The 6,320-nt window shown below is 36.7% G+C and overlaps 2 non-coding genes across 2 annotated transcripts; both read left to right on the top strand.

Annotated features, from left to right (window-relative positions):
- Positions 1 to 4,748: 4,748 nt before the first annotated feature.
- On the top strand, positions 4,749 to 4,828 carry LOC118909461 (small nucleolar RNA U2-19). Its single transcript, XR_005023662.1, has one exon. It is a non-coding gene; the product is annotated as a small nucleolar RNA U2-19 (small nucleolar RNA).
- Positions 4,829 to 4,970: 142 nt separating this feature from the next.
- LOC118909460 (small nucleolar RNA U2-30) lies at positions 4,971 to 5,040 on the top strand. Its single transcript, XR_005023661.1, has one exon. It is a non-coding gene; the product is annotated as a small nucleolar RNA U2-30 (small nucleolar RNA).
- The last annotated feature ends 1,280 nt before the right edge of the window (positions 5,041 to 6,320 follow it).

Raw genomic sequence — 6,320 nt, 5'->3', positions numbered from 1 at the left:
TCCTTCAACTTTGTACTTTAAGACCATGTTTGTTCTTTGCCTTTTGCCTTTCCATATAAATGTTAGAATCAGATTTTCGACTTCCAACAAAAAAAAATTGCAGGAATTTTTATCGAGTTCTTTTTAAAAAAAAGGCTTTGAGATTTAATTCATATACCATACAAATCATCCATTTAAATAAGTGTGTAATTCAGTATATTTTAGTATATTCACAGAGTTGTGCAGCCATCCCCACAATAAATTTTAGAACATTTTCATCACCCTTCAAGAAAAACCCTATGTCCATTATCAGTCACTCCTTCCAACCCAACTCTAGACAATCATTAATTCTATTTTGTCCATAGATTTCCCTATTCTGGACATTTCACATAAGTGGGATAATAAATATGTGATGTTTTGTGACTTGCTTTCATGTAACATAATGTTTGCAAGGTTCATCTATATTGTAGCGTGTATCAGTACTTCATTCCTTTTTATGGTGGAATAATATTTCATTGTACAGATGTACCACATTTAATTTATCTGTTCATTAGTGGATGGTCATTTGGGTTGTTTCCATATTTGGGCTATTATTAATAACGCCACTGTAAACATTCATGAGCAAGTTTTTGTGTGGACATATGTTTTAACTTCTCTTGAATATATACCTAGAATTGGAATTGCTGGGTCACATGGTAACATTATAGTTATCCTTTGGAAGGACTGCCAATACATTTTCCAAAGAGGCTGCATCATTTTACATTCTCAACAGCAGTGTATTAAGTTTATTAAGGTTGAACTGAACCTGTAAATCAACTGGGAGAAGAAACAATCACTTTAAAATATTGATACTACCAATCTATAAAAACAATATATCGCTATTTTTTAAAGTCTTCTTTTTCTTTCAGTAATATTCTGTAGTTTTCTATGTAGAATTACAAACATATATACATATATATAAATTTTGGTCATATTGGTTTAAAGACTGCATTTTTACTGCTTTTTATCTGCTTTTCTATCAGTTGCTGAGAGAGGAAGTTCTGCTGTATGCCTAGTTTTCTGAGAGTCTTTATTATGAATGGGTGTTGGATTTTGTCAAATGCTTTTTCTGCCTCTATTGATATGATAATGTGATTTTTATTCATTAGCACTATTGATGTACTGGATTACATTAACTTATTTTTGAGTGTTGAACCAACTTTGCATACCTGGGATAAATCCCACTTGGTTATGGTGTATAATTTTTTTTAAACATTGTTGGGTTTGATTTGCCATTATTTTGTTGAGAATATTTACACCTAAGCACATGAGAGAAATATTGGTCTATTTTCTTGTAATGTCTTTGGTTTTGCTATTAGGGTAAGGTTGGCCTCATAGAATGAGATAGAAATTATTCCTTCTGCTTCTATCTTCTGGAAGAGATTGTAAAGAATGGGTACAATTTCTTCCTTAAATTCTTGGTAGAATTCACCAGTGAACCCATCTTGGAATGGTGCTGTTTAGGAAGGTTATTAGTTATCAGTTCAATTTTTTTAAATAGACAAGTTTATTCAAATAGTCTATTTTTCCTTGTGTGAGTTTTGGCATATTATGCCTCTCAAAGGGTTGGTCCATTTGATAAAAGATTATCAATTTTGTGGACATAGAGTTCTTCATTATATTCCTTTATTACCCTTTTAATATATATGGAATCTGTAGTGATGCCCCCTCTTTCATTTCAGATATTAGTAATTTGTATCTTCTCTTTCTCTCTTTTTTTTTCTTAGTTAGCCTGGCTAGAAGCTTGTTGACTTAATGGATCTTTTCAAAGAACCAACTTTAGGTTTTGTTGAATTTCTCTATTGATTTCCTAATTCCAATTTGGTTGATTTCTGGTCTAATTTTTATAATTTATTTTCTCCTTTTTTTGAAACTAATTAGTTCTTCTTTTTTCAGTTTTTTTAAGGTGAAAGTTTGGATGCCTGACTTTGGATCTTTCTTTCCTAAAATATGCATTCAATGTTAATCAGTTTTCCTCTAAGCCCTGCTTTCTCTGCATTCCTCAAATGTTGATAGGTTAGTTTTTCATTTTCACTTGGTTTAAAATATTTTTTAATTTTCTTGAGAATTCTTCTTTTATCCACGTGTTATTTAGTTTGGGATTTTCCAGGCATCTTTCTGTTACTGATTTTTTATTTAATTCCATTGTGATTTGGATCAGGTTCTATTCATTCCTTTGTGCAGATCCAAATTTCCACCTGGTATCATGTTCCTTCTGCCTGAAAGACTTTTAACATTTTTATAGAGCAGGTTGACCGGTGATGAATTCTCTTACTTTTGTGTGTGTGCAAAAGTTGTTATTTCACCTTAATTTTTAAGATATTTTTCACTGGGTTTAGAGATTAGGGTTGATAGTACCTTTTCATACAACTTTAAAAATTGTACTCTATCGTCTTCTGTCTTGTATAGTCTCCAGCAAGGGAAACAAAATAAAAAATGAACAAGTCCATGAAAATGTTATCTTTCTCTCTGTATGTAATGTCCCTTTTCCCCTCTGGCTTCTTTTAAGATTTTCTCATTGTCATTGATTTTCAGCGATTTGATTATAATAGACCTCACTGTTGTTTTGTGTCTTTATGGGTGGGTGTTGAGATTCTTGGACCTTTGGTTTTCTAGCTTTTGTGAAGTATGGAAAACTGTGGGTCATTATTTTTCTGTTTTCCCTTCTCTTTCTGGAATTCAACTACAAGTGTGCTAGGGCACTCAGCATCCTCCCCTAGGTCTCTGTGCTTTTCTAGTGTTTGCAGTGTGCTTCCTTTTTTCACTTTCTTTCTTTTCAGAGACTGTCTACCAACACAGCTTTATGTATCTTCAAGTTTCCTGATTTCATCTTCTGTAATGTCTAATTTGCTGTTAATCCCATTCACTCAAAACACATTTAGATTGTGTACTTTTCATCTCTAGAACTTCAATTTGTCAGTCTTACAGCTGTTTCTTTGAACTAACATGCCTTTTAAGGTTTCTTTCTATTTACCCTATTCTTGTGTCACTTATAGGAAAATCTTGACCAGCAATATAGTTTCTACCCCATCCTCTCTTGTCTCCTCTTTGGACTCCAGAAACATGTGTTACACCTTTTCATTGTGTTGAATATAACAGTAGTGCTATTTTCTGTGTCCTCCATTTTTTTTTTCCTGTGTTTCAATCTAGGTATTTTCTGTTGAACTACCTTCCACTTCCTTAATTCTCTCTACTGCTCCATGTAACCTGCCTTTAGATCTATGCATGAATTCTTAATATTAGTTATTATATTTTTTATATTCTAGAATTCCACTTAATTCTATATATTTTTTTATCCAAATTATGTCATGAAACTCTCCAGCTTTTTATCTATTTTATTATACAGAATAATCATATTCCTTTTAAAAGTGTGTCTTGATCAGCTACATGCAAGAGAATGAAAGTGGATTATTGTCTAACTCCATGCACAAAAGTAAACATGACATGGATCAAAGACCTAAATGTAAGACATGAAACCATAAAACTCTTAGAAGAAAACATATGCAAAACTCTCTTGAACATAAGCATGAGCAATTTTTTTCCTGGACGCATCTCCTTAGGCAAGGGAAACAAAATAAAAAATGAACAAGTGGGGCTACATCAAACTAAAAAGATTTTGTACAGAAAAGGACACCATCAACAGAAGAAAAAGGCATCCTACAGTATGAGAGAATATATTTTTAAACAATTTATCTGACAAAGGGTTAACATCCAAAATAAATAAAGAACTCACATGCCTCAACACCAAAAAAACAAATAATCCAATAAAAAATGGGTGCAGGACCTGAACAGACATTTCTCTCAAGAAGAAATACAGATGGCCAACAGGCACATGACAAGATGCTCCACATCGCTAATCATCAGGGAAATGCAAATCAAACCCACAATAACACCTCATACCAGTTAGAATGGCCACTACCTAAAAGAGACAAAAAATAACAAGTGTTGGCAAAGATGTGGAGAAAAGGGAACCCTCCTATGCTGTTGGTGGGAATGTAAACTGTGGAAAGCAGTATGGAGGTTCCTCAAAAAACTAAAAATAGAAATACCATTCAACCCAGTAATTCTACTTCTTGGAATTTACCTGAAGGACAAAAATCCCTGATTCAGAAAGATATATGCACTTGTAAGTTTATCAATGCATTATTTACAAAAGCCAAGTTATGGAAGCAACCTAAGTGTCCATCAATAGATGAATGGATAAAGAAGATGTGATATATATACATAATGGAATATTATTCAGCCATGAAAAAAGAAATCCTGCCATTTGCAACATGGATGTACGTAGAGGGTATTATACTAAGTGAAATAAGCCAGGTAGAGAAAGACAAATACCATATGATTTCACTTATTTGTGGAATAGAAAAACAAAACAAAACAAAATGAATAAAATAGCAGTAGATTCATAGACACTGAGAAGTGACTATTGGTAACCATGGGGAGGTGTTGTGGTGGGTGGTTGGGGAAGGGGATGGGGATGGGATAAAAGGGCATAAAAAAATTCTCAATCATAATATAAGTTGGTCATGAGGATGGTAGTACAGCATGGAGAATATAGCCAATGATACTGTAATATCTTCCTATGTTGACAGATAGTAACCACACTAGCGAGGGTGAGGATTTAATAATAAGGGTAACTGTTGAACCACTGTGTTTTATACTTGAAACCAATATAAGATTGTATATCAACAATACCTCAATAAGAAACAAAAATAAAATAAAATAAAATTGTGTCTTGATGAAAATAGCCAAACCTAAGCATCAGAAGACCTTTTAGTCTACCTGATGCATGATCTCTGTAGTTCCAAGAAGCAAATGTATAAAGTAATTTAAAATAAGGCTTGTGTGTGTGTGTGTGTGTTTATAAAGGTGACAATGGATAACTGAGGACTTGCTGATGGATGAATGAGATCAGAAGGGTGATGTGTGGACATGAAAGGTTAATCAATTCTGAGTAATGATGAAAAGGTTTTAGTACTAACCTTTATAACTGTGAAGATGTGTACACTTGATCTGAGCTCAGAACTGAGAAACAAACTATGTCTGAAAACTCCAATATCTGGATATCCTGTGAGGCTGTATTTTCTATGATCTACTTTCTCTTAAGTTTCATGTATTAGTCCAATTTCTTCACATACATGAGAATTAATTATTTTTTAATGTGAGACAAACTCAAGTTTATAGAAAGGTCACAAATATAGTACAAACAGCCATTTTTTCTGACTCATTTGAGAGTAAGCTGCCATCACCTCCCAATCACTTTGAAGTGTAATTCCTATGATCAAGGACTTCCTCCTAGATAACCACAGTGCTATCATCAAAATCAGGAAATTAACATGGGTATCTTACTACCATCTAACCCACAGATTCCATTCAAGTTACACCAGTGGCCCCAATAACGTCCTTGTAGCACGTGGGCCTCTTCTCTTCCTTGAGCTTTGACAGCCCACCCCAGGCTGCCCCCCTGCGTGGATGCCCTCCTTTCTCGGCTAGAGCTCCGACACTCAGACCAGCCCACCTGTCTGCACAGCTGAGCTTTGACTCTGTCTGTCTCTGTCTCTCGCTTCCTCTTCCTGCTCCGGCTGCCCCCTCATCGGAGATGGCCTGTGCCAGGCCACTGCCCTTCTCCCCTCCCCTCGGCCGCCTGCCGTGCTGAGGCCATCTAAAGCCTTCTGAACTGAGATGTTCTTGAAGGGAAGGGAACAGAATGGAAGAGAAAAAGAGAGAGGAGGAGAAGGGAAAGATTCTCCTGGCAGTATTTTGTTGGAAGGCAGACATGTGTCAGGCCATAGAGGCTCTGGCTGATGTCTTCTTCCGCGGAGAACTGCATTTCCTTCGTGGCCAGAGTACAGGTAAATCATCTCGACACAGTGACGCTGGTCCAGTTCTAGTTTGCCCTTATTCCTGGATGTGGCCCTTTCCAAGGTCTCAACTGTCAGCCAGCTTGGAGCAAGGTGAGGAGTGAAGGGCAGCCGAGAGAGCCCTTAGGAATGTGACTGGGAAGGGAAGGAGAGGGCCAGGAAGGTGATGTGGGCTTCAGGAGTGTAGCGTGGTGACAGACACTAGTGTGTGTGCTTTTGTGGGCTAATGGGAAGGAGGCAGGTCAAAGTCAAGTGGGAGGTGTGGGCGGCACTGGGTGAATGGTTTGGGGCTGGTGGGTAGCAAGTGGGGAGCCCTGAGCTGGGGAAGGTGGGCTTTGGACAGGAGGGTGTACCACCTCACAGGTGAGGAGGGGAAACCTCAGGCCCACTGGGTGTGCAGGACTGTGGGTGGGACACTGCCTCCATCTTGGTGTGGCTGTG

The sequence above is a fragment of the Manis pentadactyla genome, chromosome 4 (genome assembly GCF_030020395.1).
Source record: "Manis pentadactyla isolate mManPen7 chromosome 4, mManPen7.hap1, whole genome shotgun sequence".
Taxonomy (NCBI): Eukaryota; Metazoa; Chordata; class Mammalia; order Pholidota; family Manidae; genus Manis; species Manis pentadactyla.
Note: the sequence above shows the minus strand (reverse complement) of the source record. Positions and strands in the feature narration are given on the sequence as shown.